This window comes from Astatotilapia calliptera, chromosome 3 (assembly GCF_964374335.1).
Source record: "Astatotilapia calliptera chromosome 3, fAstCal68.1, whole genome shotgun sequence".
Taxonomy (NCBI): domain Eukaryota; kingdom Metazoa; phylum Chordata; class Actinopteri; order Cichliformes; family Cichlidae; genus Astatotilapia; species Astatotilapia calliptera.
In genome coordinates, this window is record NC_137424.1 from 76516925 (window position 1) to 76536869 (window position 19945).

General features: G+C 41.1%; 1 pseudogene across 1 annotated transcript in view; it reads right to left on the reverse strand.

Moving 5' to 3' along the window:
* Window positions 1–2893: 2893 nt before the first annotated feature.
* The window catches only part of LOC113029670 (NACHT, LRR and PYD domains-containing protein 3-like), a 52684-nt pseudogene continuing 35632 nt past the window's right edge, over window positions 2894–19945 (reverse strand). Inside the window, exons 10-15 of the transcript XR_013906616.1 lie at window positions 16111–16272; window positions 15794–15967; window positions 15434–15607; window positions 9319–9480; window positions 8055–8101; window positions 2894–7910 (exon numbers count right to left, since the gene is read on the reverse strand). The product of XR_013906616.1 is annotated as an NACHT, LRR and PYD domains-containing protein 3-like (transcript). The remainder of the gene's footprint in view (window positions 7911–8054; window positions 8102–9318; window positions 9481–15433; window positions 15608–15793; window positions 15968–16110; window positions 16273–19945) is intronic.

The following is a 19945-nucleotide window of genomic DNA, read 5'->3' on the forward strand; positions in this document are numbered from 1 at the left end:
CCACAAATGTTCTGTTGACGACTTTTGACACATTTAAAAGGACATCTTCTCCGTCTCGAGGCCAGGTGCTTCCTGTTAATCTTCTAACTCTCGCTTATCTCCTGGAACAAACTGTCCCTTAGGCAGACACAATTTTGCAGTCACAAGCGTTTGCCAACTATTATTTGAACTCTTACCCAAATATGAGTCTAACTACTGTTTGTGTGTGTGTGTCTCTCAACCTCCAACGCACTCAGCCTCACCCCGCCCGTCGGCGCTTCTAACCTTTTACCAGACAGAAGCTCTCTGTGATAGGTGTAACAATCTTAACTAAGAACATGTGTGATCTATTAAATAAATGCTTTGATGAAATGATATTTAATGTAATGGTAATGATGATGTTATGAATAGTAGCAGTAAAATATTTCCCTGATCTCCACAGTTCACATGTAAAGCATCATTATCGCACTGACTAACAGTAGTGGTGAAACGCTGCAGTGAATGTGTCCTAATGTCAGTATTATCTTATGTGGAGAGTTGTAGTTACTGACAGTGACCACTCTCTTAGTTACTCAGCGACATAACTTCAGGTATAACTGTGTGGGTTTCTTTTTCGTTGTTATGATGGTGCTTCGTCACCATGGAAATGTTATATTCACATTTAGTAAATCATCCTTATACAAGTTAGACACTCGTTATAGTTATACATACTTATTTTAATACTAGACACATTGAGACATTTTCCCCAATAGAATCAAATGTTTTTACAGTTTTTCTGTTTCTTATCGAGGCTTTTATTGTGAAACATCAGCAGCAGGAAGTGTATTTTTCTTTGTGAAGACAAACCAAGTGTAAATGTGTGTGTTGGTGAGCTCACAGTGTTTGTGCTCCTCTTTTCTCTCTGTGGCCTCAGAAATGCTCACTCTGTTTGTACATCACTTATTTTCAAATGATAATGCTTTTAAACAACTTTTGTTAAAAATATTAATTCAACTGTAAATTGTAAATTCAGAACTGTTATTGATCCTTTTTAAAGTGTATATTTATTTATTCCCTTTGCCTTACCCTAGTCTTAAAGTGCATATTTATTTCTTACTCTTCTTATATTATATATTATATTTATTGTTTTTTGGGGTTTTTTGCACTGAATGGAACCGGTGCCTTGTTGTCTCATCTCTCTATATACTGTAATACACATAGCAGAGATGGCAATAAAGTTGACTTTGACTTTGAAATGGAGATAAAATTACATCATGAGGGAATTTTTCCCACCCTGTCCATCAAAAAGACGATAAGGAGAAAGTGTGAGGCGACCTCTGAGTTGAAGTGAGTGCAGAAGTGAAATCAAGAAAAGATGAAGAGAAAGCAGCTGAAACTGCTCCCAACAGCTTCACATGTAGGATCACACAGAGATCATCACCTGGGAGACCAAGTTCAGAAGAGAGGAACTTTGAGAAGGAAGGAAACACGAAAAAGGGATGGGACGCTGTTTCACAGTGTGGAACTTATGAGGCGCACATGTAACCATGGATAAAACTGTTACAATAATACAACAGGAAATGATACAATACAAAAAATAAGAATAAATATGATTAAACAGAAAGTCATCGTGAGTCACATTCATGCTGTAAACAATTGAACAAACGTGTGTAAAAATTCTTGTTAAAACTAGAAAACAGGTTCTGATTGAACGAGTGTTTTGTGTTTGCTATGTTTGCTCCTTTAATGGAACCTTTTCCACTTCTTCTTGTAAGAGAGAGTTAGCTTTGTGAAAAAATAAATAAATAAATAAATCTAGTGACTCCAGAGAGAAAAATCCGGGATTTGGAAATCACAAAGGTCTTCTTACTCAAAGAAAAACTGTGGATTTGATCTGATCACAGTGACAAAGAACTAAACTGTGTAAAAGTGTGATTATTTGGACTGTTGACTCATGTTATATGATGATGATATTTTCTTGTTTTGAGCTGAAAAATTTTTTCTATAGGAACTCTGTGTTTAAGCACCAATGCACAAAACTGGGTTTGAGAACAATTTAGAGCTCATGCAAGGAAAGACAGAACCTGCTCATCGGAATAACTAAAATGATCTTTATCCATGGAAGGTTAAGTGTGACTTACTCAACTGTCACTGATTTGTCTTGTTTCTGTCACAGATTAGTAGGCAGAGGACTCACTTGCAGGACTCTGAAGTTTAGAGAGAGGGTGAGGGTTTATTTGAAATGTGACACCAAGTGAGAATATATACATATATACAGTGGAACAGATAACACGGGGCTCCAGGGAGTAGGGCGGGGTCCGAAGGGAAGGTCCAAGACGGGGGTACACACACGCTCTTCTTCCACTCGATCCGTAACTCAAAAATGTCCACACTAAGAAGCTCACGCTCACTCACACACATCCACAGAAATCCAGACGGCAGGGAAGACGGGCAGGGAGTCTAGAAGGCCTGTACACAGAGGAAAAAACAAAGTCAGGAGGAAACTCTAGGGGATCAAAGGAACATTTTCATAGGTTACACTACACTGACACTTGGTAATGTGACGATCCAGCGAGGAAGCAGCCTCTCTTGCCATCTTAAGTAGTCTGCCAGGATCAGTGTGAATGAGCCACAGGTGTGTGTTCAGGGTGGGTTCAGAGGCGGGGAACCAAGGTCCAGTTCCGCCCTGGTGGGAGAGGTTAAGACAAACAATACACACACCACGACCTCTCCAGATCTTGAGAACCATGACAGTTTCTCTCTTTGTGTTTTATTAAATATGCCGGCTTTTCGTTTAAAGGTTTCCAGTTCTGGTCTTTTCACGGTGCTTTGCTCCACCACTCCTGCCAACCTAGAACTGGTCCAGTAGCTTTCATATTTGTCTTACAGTACAGCAGGTAGTTCCAGGACACACACAGACACACACATTACAGTGTTGCCTTCAGTTCAATTTTATTCATATAGCACAGCAATTAACTAAAGGTGTTTTATATTTATATCTTATATTATAAGGTAAAGACAATAATACAGTAACTCATAATTAAAGGCAGAGAGTTGTATACAAACATGGTGAATGAAGAAGAAACACTCAGTCACCAGCAGCCTTCACCTATTGCAGCATAACTAAGGGAGGATTCAGGGTCACCTGGCCCAGCCCTAACTATATGCTTTAGCAAAAAGGAAAGTTTTAAGCCTAATCTTAAAAGTAGCCCTCTGAATCTGTTCAAAATCACCACCCTTTCAGCTTGTTCGTGGCCACAAGTGGCCACCTACAGATTAGGTCTGTAATTTTTTATTATTTTTGTTTTTTTGCCTTTTTTTTTTGCATAAAGCTTTTAAGTAACTTCAGTTCTTTCCATAAATATAAAATAATTATTACTTTTTTATATTTTAACCCTTTAAACACCAGTTTGTTTGTCCACTGCACCAGCTGGACGACAACCTCAAATCTCGCAATTCTATATAATTGCATTGCTACTGAAATTTCTTGTATTATTAATAGTAGTCTGGGGCATGTAATTGATTCACATCAACATTGATTATAATGCATTGTTATTTTAGTGCAGAGAGAGCAAAAACATAAAAAACCCCTTTCAGACTGTTCGTGGCCATAAATGGCCACCCCTTGTTTACATTTAAAAAATGCTATAAAATTATTATATATTAAGAAAAATGTCCAGTTTTTTTTACATGATTTTTTAGATTAGCATCAGGGCTGTTCATCAAAATCAAAATTTCATTAAAATTCTGAAATTTAACCCTTTAAATACCAGTTAGAGCACATAATCATAACAACTCATAAATAGAGAAAATCATAAAATCCCAGTTTTTTTTCTAAATAATACATGCCATCTGATTTATTTGCTAACCATGATGAAGGTTAGATGCATAGCAATAATTAACACCATCAATGACATTTATGCAACATTGTTTTTTTCTGCAGTGGCAGAAAAACATAAAAAAAAACCCTTTCAGACTGTTCGTGGCCAAAAGTGGCCACCCCTTGTTTACATTTACAAAATGCTATAAATGTCCAGTTTTTTTTACATGATTTTTTAGATTAGCATCAGGGCTGTTCATGAAAATCAAAATTTCAATCAAATTCATAATTTTAACCCTTTAAATACCAGTTAAATCACATAATTGTAATGATTTACATAGGGATAAAAGCATAAAATCCCCATTTTTTTCTAAATAATACATGCAAACTGATTTATTTTCTAACCATGATGAAGGTTAGATGCATAGCAATAATTAAAAGTATCAATGAGTTTTATGCATCTTTGTTTTTTTGTGCAGTGAGAGAAAAACAAAAAAAAAATCCCTCTCAGCTTGTTCGTGGCCAAAAATGGCCACCCCCTGTTTACATTTACAAAATGCTATAAAATTCATATATTAAAACATTTTTCTACTTTCATTGACTTGATTTTTTAAATTAGCACCGCTTCTAGTCATAAAAACCAAAATATAATTCAAATTCTGATATTATACCCTTTGAATACCAGTCAGGTTATGTATTATTATAGTAAAAATAGTAATAAAGTTCACATCTTTTAGCATATAAATGGTGAAACCTAATATGTTTTTTTTATCATCATTGCAGGTCAGTAACAGTAACTGTTACAATGATTTATTTTTACTTTATTTATTTATTCTTTCTTTTTTTGGGGGGGGGGGGGGGGGGGGGGGGGAGAGAGATGAATGGCCAAAAGCAATGTCACACATTGTGTGTTAGTGGCCAGTGAGGCAATTTAATGACCAAATAAAGGAGCTCAATATTGAGCCGGAGAATACGATCCGCGTCCTCAGCCAGGGAGCGATAATCCTTCGTGCCCGGAAGCGGAGAGTTGGCGAGGCCGGCTCTCACGGCCGCCGGCAGCTGTCTGAAGAAAATGTGGGCGAAGAGGAATCCCCCGTCGTCCGGTCCGAGAAAGGATAGCATGTGCTCCATCAGTTCGAGAGCCGTACGACCACCCAGGCCTGAGAGGGAGAGGAGCTTCTCGGCTCGCTCTGCGTCGGTGAGGGCATAGCGCCGAAGAAGCAGCTCCTTAGGGGCGGCGTACTCGGGTGGGTGGGTCCCGGAGGAGCGTCAATGCACGACGGGTTGCTAGCGGGTCGAGAGAAGCCACCACATGGTGATATTTCTTGTCGTCAGCCGAGATGCCACGAAGGGCGAACTGGGCCTCCACGTGCACGAACCACAACGGGGGATCGTGAAGCCAAAAGTCCGGCAGCTCCACAGCAAACGTAGCTGCAGCCGGAGGCAGAGGGCTGGCGGCTGCTGATGCATCCAGAGCGGAGTCGGCGCCACCAGCGGACCGCAGCATGTTCGAGTCAGGGGTCACCAATGTGGAGGTAAACACAGACGACACGAGAGCTCTTGATAAACACTGCTCGTTTATTGCTCATCACCACAGAACTCAACACTTTCACTCCAAAACACAACAACAACACTTCCTGAGAACTGGGTGTGAGTGGAGCCCTCCAGTGGTCTTGAGTGGAGTGGAGTGAGTGGAGCCCTCCAATCATTGGGGGGGGGGGGGGGGGCTCCACCTCCATGCCCCCCAACCCCAATCCTCCCCCAAAGAAGAGGATTCGGGCACTGGCTAGAACTCAACATCAGTGGTGATGCAGTCAGCCTCTTTGAAGATTGTCCCCTCATCTTCTGGAGAGGAGGTTTCTTCATCTTGGGCAGATGTATTTTCATCAAGGACAGATGACTGCTGCTGTCCTTGCTCTCTGACCAGATCATATAGGCAGTGCTTGAAGCAGTGATGACCTTCTTGCCATATTGCCAGAATAAATGATCTGGAAGCTGTTAGGCTTACTTACAGCAGTAGCTCTGTCTGCACCTGCATAAACTCCAGGACACGTTTACAAACAGTGTTTGTTGTTGTTTGCGCTCCAGCTGCAGCTGCAGGTTTGAACTCTGCAAAATGTCCTGTGATTGGGGTTTTTTTTGTTTTTGTTTTTATTTCTAGAGTTGATATTTTGGGTATGGTATCTTTTGATGAAAAATACAAGAGTAAAAGTGCTTTTAGCATGTGCTTCAAAGCTAAGTGACTGGGAACCTCAAAGCTCAATATCCTGCATCCACAGAAATTCACTGCAGCCTATGTAATGTTTGAATTTATTCCAGTCTATCTTGCAAATACATGTTTGTACTGCAATGTCATGCATAAACACAAACTATTAGATCCTTAAGATCAAACCTATGTCAAAATTGTTTCATTATTTTGGTCCATTGGAGTGTGGTAGGCCATCAAAGGCTGCTACTAGAAACTCAGAATATTACATGAAATTGCTTGCTTGGCCAAAAATGGGTAAATGATGTAATTTGGTAAAAAACATTAAAAACTACAATTTTCATGTGTTGACTTTAGAATGAAAGCAATTTTACCTAAATTGCATGATATAGTACTGTCAGTAACAAGGAATCAAAAAAGGTGGTTATAATGGGTTTCAATTGGCCACAAATGGCCACGATAGAACCAAGAGGAACTATTCAGTGTATAGTGAATATTATTGACATTATTAAGGAGCTGATGTTGAAAATTAAAAAATCTGACAAAAATACACACCTTTGGGAAGTTTCATTCCACTTGCATTAACAGAACAAAAATGGTTGAAAAGCGAAAAGCAAAGTGGCCACAAATGGCCAGGATAGTACTCAGAGGGGTAGAGATAGTGTCTGTCTCCTGAATCCAAACTGGAAGCTGGTTCCACAGAAAGAGGGGCCTGAAAACTGAAGGCTCTCCCTCCCATTCTACTTTTAAATACTCTAGGAACAACAAGTAGGCCTGCAGTGCGAGAGCGAAGTGCTCTAATAGGGTGATATGGTACTACAAGGTCATTAAGATAAGATGGGGCCTGATTATTTAAGACCTTGTATGTGAGGAGCAGGATCTTGAATCATGGGTTTAACGTTAATATTAAAGTACATATAGAGCTTAATGCACTCCACTCAGTTTTCCTGAAATGCACATCTTACATTAGACTTTTTACAACCTGGAACAAACATTTCAAGAATTTCATTTTATATCTGACATTTCAATTACACTTGATTGATTTGAAATATTCAAATTTTGTAAAATGACGATTGGAAAAAAGTTAATTTCCTAAAACTCTAAGTTCACATTCACTGAATTCAGATGAAATGATTCATCTTAGTCTAGTATCTACATATTAACATTTGTTTGCTAAAGGACTGAAGAGGAAGAAGTTTACAAGCAATCATTTAGAACAGTTTAAAACATCCACTGATTGAATCCATGAATCTGAAAACATGTTTCTGAGTGAAACAGACAAACATGTACAGACTGAACTGTTCAACAGTCAGAGTGTCTCTCTAACAAAAGGACACTCTTTACACTCAACTCAGCACAGATGCACCGAGCAACCAGGATTGAACCCAAACCCAGGATAAAGAGTTTCAGTGAATGTGGTGTTGAAGGTGTGGAGGTGGATCAGAGTCTCAGAGGAGACTCTGTAGAAAGACAGAGTGCCAGCAGGACAGTCCACATACACTGCTACTCTGTTAGAGACAGAGGAGGAGGGGGGGGAGGTGGGGGATGAGGATGAGGAGGAGGAGGAGGGAGGGGAGGGGGAGATGGATGTCACTTTGTTATTGTACATGACATAATGAGGATCATCTTCAGAGCAGATCAGACTCCAGGAATGATTGTTCCATCCATACACGCAGTCATAACTATCTCCTTTTCTTCTGATTCTTCTGTAACTCACTGATATCTCAACCGTTTCTTTCCACTCAACCTCCCAGTAACAGCGACCAGTCAGACCATTACTACACATCAGCTGATAAAAATAATCAAATCTGTCTGGATGATCAGGATATGACTGAACCTCTTCCACATGTGTCACCTTCCTGTTGTTGTCAGACAGTTTAATGTGTCTGTTCACTGTGTTTGTGTCGATTATGAGTTGACAGGAATCTGATGGAGAGAACAAACACAATCCAGCTGCAGTTATTGATCCATCATCTGTTCATTGATTGACACTTTGATGACGACTCCTGACATCAGAGATGTGAATGAGTGCTGCTTTGTTTTCATGCATCACATTAAAAACACACTTACACTTCCTCAGACCTGGTCTCAACCATCGGGCTCCAGCAGGCTCCACCCTGAAAGGAGGAGGAGGGTCAGACCAGCACAATCAGCATGCACACATGGACATTACACGGCTCTCACACACATACTGTTAGACACTGATAAAGGAACAGTCCAACATTTTTAAAAATTCACTTCAATCCATACGTGGATCAAACTGATGATGATTTCTACTGATCCTGGATCTGTCAGTACGCCACTGTGTTGAATGAAATATGAAAACTATTCATGTTCTGATCCTATTTCTCTCACAGAAAAATGTCTGCCTGTGTCACACAAACAGTGAGCCATGTATTTGTTTGTGAATAGTTTATGTCCTGCCATATTCAATTGTAGAAGAGCAGCAGAATATTCAGTCATCACTCTCAAAACGCTTCATCATGATGTAGCATCATGATCCTTCCCACAGGAAATAATTGTCATAGATTTAAGAGCTGCTTTGAACCATCTTCTTCTCCAGGATATTTCAGATTTAACATTTCAATGTGATGACCTTTGTTATATTGTGCTTCCTGTAAGATCTCTGAATACTGTTTCTGTCCTTTACTGCTGTGTTACATTCTTGATCCCACCATGCTTCACTTTTTCACTTCCTTCCTGCCTCTACAGCTTTCACTGGGCTCTTCTCCAAATGAGCATTTCTACTGGGTTGTTTTCATGAGGATGTACACATCCTGGACAGGCAGGAACGCTGGTTTGAGCACAGAGTCATGCAGGCCATTTACGTGAAAAGGGAAAGACCATCTCTGAATCAAGGAGGGGGCATAATCTGTCACCATCTTACAATGCTGTGATTGCAGCCATTCCCCAACTCTTTGTGAATGCTACTCATGGCCATTGATCAGTGGAATCATATTTTGGAGATTTACTTACCTGGATGATTTGCTTTGTGTCAAGATATTGGACTGTTTCCAGTTCAATTATTGTATATTGTGTATTGGCTTTTAAAATCCCATTGTGACCTTTGTCCATCTCCCTGTAGTTGTCAGTTTCTACCACAGCTCAAAAATAGAAGAATGATTTTATTCTAACAGTTCCAGCAGTTGTTTTGTTCAGGGATAAATATTTCTGTAATCTGAACTGTTAATAATACTGAAACATGTAGGTCTCCTACATCTCTAACCTTTATGGATCGTTTCATGTGATGTGTGTATGAAACAAACAGGAAGTGAGTGAAGGACACATGAAATGTTTCCAGCTGTTCCTCCTCTATCAGACATTCCCTCCATACCTGAGAGTGTCCAGTCTCCAGGGTGGATCCTTCAATCCAGCCATTCCTGAGTGACCCGGATGATTGTAGCTCAGGTCCAGCTCTCTCAGATGGGAGGGGTTGGAGCTCAGAGCTGAGGCCAGAGAAGTATAGCCTTCCTCTGTGATCAGACAGCCTGACAGACTGCAGACACACAAAACAACAATCCACTGTGAACAACAAATTTCTGTTTTTCAGACACAATAACATTATTCAGTATTTACTTCTTTGTGTAGTATTTAATTTTGCTTTATTTATACACAAATATATTCCCAATAAAAACATTCTCCAAAAGGACCATCTCCCATGACTGGTGGCAGAGTGAGGGCAAAAAGAAGAGATGAGAGAGAGAAAAAACCCCAATAAACAAAATACAAATTAAGGAAAGAGATAAGCACATGCACCAGTGGCACATAAAAGCATCAGGGGTGAAAATGGGGGAATGGAGAAGAAAGCAGAGCACCATGGGAACTCTACTAAAAGCCTGACACTAAAGCAGCATAACTAAGGGGTGATTCAGTGTCAACGAATCCATCCACGCTCACATTTTTTAAATCCACGTTCAAGGACATTGTGAAACACAGCGAACACCATGAGACCGGACAGTGTGCGCGCCGCGGATGACATCAGAGTGCACACTGTGTCTGAGGAGGATGTGCGGAAGTGCTTCAGGAAGGTGAACGCGCGCAAAGCTACTGGTCTGGACGGGATTCCCGGCCGTTTCCTCAAGTCATGCACGGCTCAGCTGGCTGGAGTGTTTACACACATCTTCAACCTTTCCTCTCTCTGTCTGTAGTCCCAGCCTGCTTCAAAATGGCCACCATCATCCCTGTACCCAAAACCTCCACCATGTCTTCATTGAATGACTGGTGACCTGTAGCCCTGACCCCCATCGTGACCAAATGCTTCGAGAAGCTGGTCAGGGACTTTGTTTGCTCTGCACTACCCGACTCACTGGACCCTCTACAATTTGCATACCGCCACAACAGGTCTACTGATGATGCCATAGCCCTGACACTACATACTGCCCTGTCACAGCTAGAGAAGAGAGACACGTACAGTGGGGCAAAAAAGTATTTAGTCAGCCACCGATTGTGCAAGTTCCCCCACCTAAAATGATGACAGAGGTCAGTAATTTACACCAGAGGTACACTTCAACTGTGAGAGACAGAATGTGAAAAAAAAATCCACGAATTCACATGGTAGGATTTGTAAAGAATTTATTCGTAAATCAGGGTGGAAAATAAGTATTTGGTCAATAACAAAAATACAACTCAATACTTTGTAACATAACCTTTGTTGGCCAAAGGAGCTTGCAAAGAAAAGCGTCTGGACTTCTTTAAGTTGCTTGAAGACGTTTCACCTCTCATCCGAGAAGCTTCTTCAGTTCTAAGGTCAAATGGTGGAGAGTCACACCCGATCAGATCTGTACACTGTTAGACCTCTGCCTCACCACTACATATTTCAAGTACAACGAAGGCTTTACAGACAAAAACATGGCTGTGCCATGGGCTCCCCCGTGTCACCTATTGTAGCCAACCTTTACATGGAGGAAGTGGAAAGGAAGGCTCTTGGCTTTTCCAAGGAAGAGTACCCAGCCACTGGCACAGATATGTAGACGACACCTGGGTCAAAATCAAGACACAAGAAGTGGAATCCTTCACTGCGCACATTAACGCTGTGGATAAAAACATCAAGTTCACCAGGGAAGACACAAAGGACGACTGTTTGCCTTTCCTGGACTGCGCCGTGCACATTGAAGAGAACGGCAAACTCAACATCGAAGTTTACTGGAAGCCCACACACACGGACCAGTACCTCCTCTTTGACTCCCATCACCCTCTGGAACACAAACTTGGAGTAATCAGGACCCTACACCACCGGGCAGAACATGTTCCCTCTAAGCCTGAAGGAAAAAAGAAGGAACACACACATGTAAAGAAAGCACTCAAAACGTGCGGCTATCCTAAATGGGCGTTCTTAAAGTCAGCAAAGAGGCACAGAAAAGAAGATCAGACACCAGCGAGGGAGGATAAGAAGGACAGACGCAACAACATTGTCATCCCCTATGTAGCCGGTGTATCAGAGAAACTCAGGAGAGTTTTCTCCAAGCATGACATCCCGGTGCATTTCAGACCCAGCAACACACTCAGACAGAAACTGGTTCACCCGAAAGACAAAACGCCAAAACACAGACTTAACAATGTGGTGTATGCTGTACAGTGCAGCGAGGAATGCTCAGACCTCTACATTGGAGAGACCAAACAGCCACTTCACAAGCGCATGGCACAACACAGAAGAGCCACCTCCACAGGACAAGACTCAGCAGTCCATCTGCATCTTAAGGCTAAAGGACACTCTTTCGAGGATGCCAATGTTCACATTTTGGACAGAGAGGACAGATGGTTTGAAAGAGGAGTGAAAGAAGCCATCTATGTCCACTGTGAGCGACCATCTTTGAACAGAGGCGGGGGTTTACGACACCAACTCTCTGCCATCTATAATCCAGTTTTTAGATCCCTTCCCAGACGCCTTAACGCCCACTCACATCCTGGGCCATCTGACCTCAGGAATTCGCATGATAAGGTGGGGCCAGGTTTCACAATGAACACACCCGAAACTCTGGCTGATTGGGACCCACGCCCAGTTTCACACCTTGGCTCAGGCGATTAGAGGATCATCAGGGGGTCCTTTTGTCCCTCTGTGGGGGGTTTCTCCCACTAGGTTTATATTTGGGACTCTCCACCATTTGACCTTAGAACTGAAGAAGCTTCTCAGATGAGAGGTGAAACGTCTTCAAGCAACTTAAAGAAGTCCAGACGCTTTTCTTTGCAAGCTCCTTTGACTACAATGACCTGGATGACTGAGAACCTTCACAGACACAGACTTTGTTGGCAATAACAGAGGTCAAACGTTTACTATAGGTCTTTACCAGGTTTGCACACACAGTAGCTGGTATTTTGGCCCATTCCTCCATGCAGATCTTCTCGTGAGCAGTGATGTTTTGGGGCTGTCGCCGAGCAACATGGACTCTCAACTCCCGCCACAGATTTTCTATGGGGTTGAGGTCTGGAAACTGGCTAGGCCACTCCAGGACTTTCAAATGCTCCTTTGATGCCCGGCCGGTGTGTTTTGGATCATTGTCATGTTGGAAGACCCAGCCTCGTTTCATCTTCAAAGTTCTCACTGATGGAAGGAGGTTTTGGCTCAAAATCTCACGAAACATGGCCCCATTCATTCTGTCCTTAACACGGATCAGTTGTCCTGTCCCCTTGGCAGAAAAACAGCCCCATAGCATGATGTTTCCACCCCCATGCTTCACAGTAGGTATGGTGTTCTTGGGATGCAACTCAGTATTCTTCTTCCTCCAAACACGACGAGTTGAGTTTATACCAAAAAGTTCTACTTTGGTTTCATCTGACCACATGACATTCTCCCAATCCTCTGCTGTATCATCCATGTACTCTCTGGCAAACTTCAGACGGGCCTGGACATGCACTGGCTTCAGCAGCGGAACACGTCTGGCACTGCGGGATTTGATTCCCTGCCGTTGTAGTGTGTTACTGATGGTGACCTTTGTTACTTTGGTCCCAGCTCTCTGCAGGTCATTCACCAGGTCCCCCCGTGTGGTTCTGGGATCTTTGCTCACCATTCTCATGATCATTTTGACCCCACGGGATGAGATCTTGCGTGGAGCCCCAGATCAAGGGAGATTATCAGTGGTCTTTTATGTCTTCCATTTTCTGATGATTGCTCCCACAGTTGATTTTTTCACACCAAGCTGCTTGCCTATTGTAGATTCACTCTTCCCAGTCTGGTGCAGGTCTACAATACTTTTCCTGGTGTCCTTCGAAAGCTCTTCGGTCTTGGCCATGGCGGCGTTTGGAGTCTGACTGTTTGAGGCTGTGGACAGGTGTCTTTTATACAGATGATGAGTTCAAACAGGTGCCATTCATACAGGTAACGCGTGGGGGACAGAAAAGCTTCTTACAGAAGACGTTACAGGTCTGTGAGAGCCAGAGATTTTCCATGTTTTATGTGACCAAATACTAATTTTCCACCCTAATTTACGAATAAATTCTTTACAAATCCTACCATGTGAATTCATGGATTTTTTTTCACATTCTGTCTCTCACAGTTGAAGTGTACCTCTGGTGCAAATTACTGACCTCTGTCATCATTTTAAGTGGGGGAACTTGCACAATTGGTGGCTGACTAAATACTTTTTCGCCCCACTGTATGTGAGAATGCTGTTTGTAGATCACAGCTCAGCATTCAATACCATCGTTCCCTCGAAGCTGGACAGGAAACTGCAGGATCTAGGACTGAGCAGCTCCCTCTGCAGCTGGATCCTTAGCTTCCTGTCTGACAGACGCCAAGTGGTCACCTCATCCCCCATCACACTGAACACTGGTGCACCACAGGGGTGTGTACTCAGCTCTCTCCTGTACTCACTCTACACCTACGACTGCACAGCCACTAACAACTCCAACATCATTGTAAAGTTTGCGGACGACACTACAGTGGTGGTCTTATCACCAACGGTGATGAGATGGCGTACAGGGAGGAGGTCAGCGCCCTGACCCACTGGTGTCAAGACAACCATCTCACCCTCAACGTCGCAAAGACAAAGGAGTTGATAGTGGACTTCCGGAGGTGCAAAGAAGTACACACCCCCATCACCATCAATGGCGCTGCTGTGGAGAGAGTGAGCAGCTTCTGCTTCCTTGGTGTACATCTGTCTGAGGATCTTACGTGGTCTGTACACACAAACAAAACAGTGAAGAAGGCGCAACAGCGCCTCTTTCTCAGGAGACTGAAAAGATTCAGCATGAGCCCCCGCATTCTCAGGACCTTCTATCACTGTGCCATTGAGAGCATCCTCACTGGATGCATCACCACCTGGTACAACAGCACCGCTTACAACCGCAAAGCTCTCCAGAGAGTAGTGCGGTGCTCTGAATGGATAATTGGACGTGAGCTTCCCTCCCTCCAGGACATCTACAGGAAGTGGTGCCTGAGGAAAGCGGGGAGGATCATCAAGGACTCCAGTCACGCCAGACATAATCTGTTGAGACTACTTCCATCAGGAAGGAGGTTCTGCAGCATCCGGTCCCGTACCAGCAGACTGAGAGACAGCTTTTTCCATCAGGCCACGAACACGTCATAGACACCTCACCTCCACTACTGGAACTTCAACATTATGCACTACATACTGTATATGAATGCCACTTGTTTTGCACAATATCCAACTACCAACCTCTGTATATTTTATAAATGTATTTTATTTTTACTCTATTTAATTTGTAAAATATGTATACACACACACACACACACACACACACACACACACACACGTAGACATACATATTTAGTATACACATTCAGTAATATGCATACACTCTTATATTGTACATATATTTATTCATATAATTCTCAGATTTAGCCATTATATATGCTTGTTCTTATGTTATTGTACTTTGCACAACTCTGTTGCTTGTGAAGCTCGCACACAAGAATTTCCCTCACATGTACTGTACCAGTGTACCTACACATGTGATGGGACAATAAAAGTGATTAGATTTGATTTGAATCTTATCTGCTGAAAAAAGATGACAATTTACATCCAATCTAAAACAAACTCATAACCAACATTCTCCAGTGTTTTTTTAAAAGCTATATTTAAGAGTTTATGCTGCTCAGATTTCTGTTAGAATTTTATTATAATGATGATTGATTTTTGAGAACTTTATGGGGAATAGAGCGTTAAGATGTCTAGTTTCTTAATGTTTTACATCTAAATGTGCAGATGTGGCATTAATAAATAGATTTTTCCGCATTAAGGAAACTAATAGACCCCTAAACATCTGATTTGGATATTTTCTTAATAAAAATATAATATGGACAAATGACCCTAAATGTCTAACTTTACCAGTGTTAAGTAATTTTCTTTGAATACATCACTAAAGAAATGTGACTCTGAAAAATCTCAAACAATAATTGAAAGTCTAATAAAATTCTTTAAAAGTTCACTTTTTTATAGAACAATAGAATATAGATTCTAAATGATAATCGGTGGAAAAGTTTAAAACCTGACCTGAGAGTTTCCAGTTTAAAGTTTCCACTCTTTACTCCAACAGACAAAAGCTTCACTCCTGATTCCTGCAGGTCAGAGTTACTCAGGTCCAGCTCTTTCAGACTGCAGGACTGGGAGCTGAGAACTGAGGACAGAGCTTCACAATCTCCATCTGAGAGGCTACAGTGACTCAGTCTGAAAGATAACAGATTAACAAACATGATAAAATAACATTTTTGTTAAAGTGAAATGCTGTATTATTATTTTAGAAATATCTAATCCTGCTTCTTCTCTTTACCTTGTAATTCCTTTAGCTAAAACATTTAACTTATTAATTCTGTCATCAGATTGAAAAAAAAAAAACATATAGCTCGGTCTGACCTAAGAGTATTTAGTTTACAGTTTGGACTCTTTAGTCCATCACAAAGACACTTCACTCCTGAATCCGGCAGGTTGGAGTTACTCAGGTCCAGCTCTCCTAAACTAGAGGACTGAGATTTAAGAACCAAGGACAAAGCTTCACAGCTTCTTTCTGAGAGGTTACAGCCCATCACTCTGAAAAACAAACAAACAAAACTGCTTAAGAGTCATCAGGACTAAAGAACTACGACATTTGGCAATGTAAATTTTATTATTTTTCTTTGATCTCAAAGTCATTTTGACAATTCATAATATTTTTTTTTTTCACTTGATCTGACCTGAGAGTTTTACACTGTGGACTCTTCAGTCCATCAGACAGAGGCTCCACTCCTGAATCCTTGCTGTTACTCAGGCCCAGCTCTCTGAGACTGGAGGTCTGGGAGCTGAGGACTGAGGACAGAGCTTCACAGTTTGTCTCTGACAGGTTACAGAGACTCAGTCTGAAAAAGTAATGCAGTTTGTGATTTTGATATATGAGCTACTGTGTAGAGGTCTGGGGAAACACATACAAAAGTAACACACAAACAATAACTATAATACAGAAAAGGGCCATTAGATTAATAAATAATGTAGGGTACAGGGACCATACAAATGCACTCTTTGTCAAAATGCAAGCTATCAAATTCCAAGACTTGGTGAAGCTTAAAACAGCGCAGATAATGTATAAAGTAAGAAATAAACTGCTTCCCAAAGAAATCTGTAAATTGTTCATAGAAAGAGAAGGTGGGTATAACTTAAGAGGGAGATGGAATTTAAAAATACAAAGTGCTAGAACAACTTTAAGAACTATGTCTATCTCAATTGCAGGAGTTAAATTATGGAACAGTCTAACAGAAGAAATAAAAGACAGTCAAAAAATAAAACAGTTTAAAGTAAAATATAAAAACCAAATTTTAAATAAGTATAAGAATGAAGAAAACGGGGTTAACCCAGGACGGTAATGTTGCTGGAAATGGTGTTGCGGTTCTTTTTTGGTTTTTTTGTTTTGTTTTGGTTTGTTGTTTTTCCATAACTTGTGTATCTGCAAATATACACATTCTGTATTTTTCATATGAAAGAAACTATACTGTGGTGGGGCTTGCTAATTTCTTGTTTTGATTTATGTATGTTATGTTTTGTTTTACTTCATATGTTTCATATGTTGTTTGTTTAATTTAAGACAAAAAAAATTAAATGAATGAGAGGTAAAACTTGTGGGGGTAGGGACAAATAAGTAAATACTTCAGCCTACTCCTTTTCAAACAAATAATGGAATGATATTTTGTAATGATTGTGAAGGCACATGTTTGAAATGTTTGAAATAAAAATGAACTGAACTGAACTGAACTGATTAAACTAAATCACTTCATATAAACAGTGTACCGATTAAAATGTTTACATCAAGAAAATTAGCAAAAATATCAACTTAAGAGGGAAATTATTGTTCTCAGGCAAAACCAAAAGTAAAGCAGCAAGTAAAATGTATTTGTATGAGAATTAGTTTTTTTTAGCCTTACAATAAGGCATCCTTTGTAGTGCTCTGCCACAGTTTCTGAAACCTGCTGGCCGAGTTGTTGACAGGAGTGGACAAAATGGCACATTAGTACCAATTTAAGGCTACGTCACGCTAACAACTGCTGTGTACTTTTTCAAAGTTTTTCAAACGAAAATGCATTGTTTTCTCTCCGTTTTGGCCTCCTGTCCACACTGAGATGGCGCTTTTGTCAAGGAAAACCGCAGCATTTTAAAAATGCTCTAGAAAACGCATGCATTACAAAATGCAGCTGTCCCGTCGCAGTGTGGACACTCGGAAAACACATACATTTCAAAACTGAGCTGTCATGTTGCAGTGAGACACACGGAAATGCAGACTTTCTAAAACAATGACGTATTTTAGTCATTTGATGCAGTCATGTGACCAAATAAACAAAGATAGTGGAGGGCATTTGTTACAGCGGTTGTTTTGATTGCTCTCAATTTTGACAACCCTAAAAAAGATTAATATCAGATTAATATCGGTTTGTACATGCTCCAGATTCTTCAAATTCTTTAATTCTCATTCAATTTTTTGCATGCGCAGGACTGGAACCTACGTGTTTTTATTCGGGCTAGTGTGGACAAAGCCAGAGAGTGTGACCTCCACTCAAGGCTCCAAGGTTAGGAGTAGTAAAGACTTCTTGGCAATTATTCCTGCAGAAGCAGATAGAGCAATGACCAAAATGCTTACATGAGGGTCATCCACAGAGGAGCTAGATAAATTCAGCAGTCTAGTGCCTTATTATCCAAAGTGTTAATGGTACCTTTTCACAGGTCCATACTGGTCATGGCATTCTGTCCCAATCTGTCAAGAATCGCACAGTTTGTGGAACCAGGACTGACCCAAAGTGCAGGATGCAGAGGACATACAGGCTAAACAAGCAAGCAATTCACTGACTGATAGAAGTCAGTAAGAAATTAAATATCAAACTGAATACAAAACCACAACAAAGACTGAAAGGGAGGACAGGACTAGTCAGCGTAGAGGAATCAAGTGTGAGGGAAATGAGACAAAGTTGTAGAAAATAAAGACAGTGAGATTTTATTCTTAGAACTGGAACCAGGAACCACAAGCAACATGAGGAAAATGATTCAGTTCATCAGCAGCTGGTGAAATTTGGGTGATTGTACAAGCAAGGCCGATTGTAGCAGAGCAGTATTTTGGAAATGAGGTAGAACTGATGAGTGAACAATGCAGTAACAGAACACTGTTTTAGTCTATGTGGTTTTGGTATGAAAAAAATGTGTGATTATTTTTTTCTTTTTTTGTATTTGTTTTTGAAGAGTTTATGTTTAGCACTTGTGTATTCAGTACAGGGTGGGTCTGCACATTACTTTAATAACAACTGCACCTAGTTTTTTGTCAGAAATGCTGACAGTTGTTGCTGCTTCATATGCATTAACAGTTGGTTTGAATACTGATGACAATGTAAATGTTTTATATATTTTTCAAACCCCTGAACCCCTTTTTTAAAACTGCTTTATGTTAACCAGTGTTGGGACTAACGCATTATTAAGTAACGCGTTACAGTAACTACGTTATTATTGTGGTAACGAGCACGGTAACTAGTTATTATGCCAAAACCGGGAACGCGTTACTCGTTACTGGGATTTAGATAGGCTCGTTATTCGTTACTTCGTGTGGTGGCTATCGCGGAGCTTCCACAGATTCAATAACATTAGCAAGTGGTGGAAGCCAGCAGGTGGATGAAGGAAAAGGGAGGCAAGAGGAGAGACCCGAAGCGGCCGCCTGTTATGAGTGGCTGTGTGCAGACAGGAATAGGACCCAAGGTGCAGACTCCGGAGACAGTCGTGAACTCAAAACAGCTTTAATGTAAAACTCAAAATATAAAATAACTGGAAAAAATCAAAATAAACTTAAACCGGAGGATTGACAGAACACACAGCTAGGTAAACGGTAGATTGCGACCCAGACACAAAGAAACACAGGGCTCAAATACACAGAGGGAGCAATCAGGGAATGTGTAACAGGAGGGAAACACAGCTGGGGCAAATCAGGCCTAACGAGACAAGGGGAAGCAAAACCAGACACATTAACATCAGACATGGACTTTCAAAGTAAAACAGGCAACCCATAACACAGACTGAACAAAAGACACAGACTCACATGCAGGCCCTACAACAGAGGGAACAGAGACGTGGGACCAGGGCAAACACAGACACTGACTGGACACGGGGATATAGCAACTAAGGATACACAGAGACGCGAACTAGACAAGGGGATAGAGCTGACAGGGGAGACAAAGCAACTAGAGAAGACAGAGACATAAACCATAAGACAGAACTCAAAGAAACCAAAGACTAGAAATTATAAATAATATAATAAACTCAAAAACCCTGGGTCAACGACCCAGACATCCTAACACCGCCAGTCCGAGAGTGTCAGGTGAACTGAACTTCAGGTAAGAAGTTATAACCTGCAGTCCATCTGGGTCAGATATAAACCAAGTTTAGGTGGAGTTTATTTTCGTTATGCTGACTTTTTCGTACTGCGTGCTAGCTAGCATGACGGAGTTTCTATACAGCTGGGTGGGTGCTATGTTACTGATGTTGAACTTTATTTTGTTCATAAGGTTA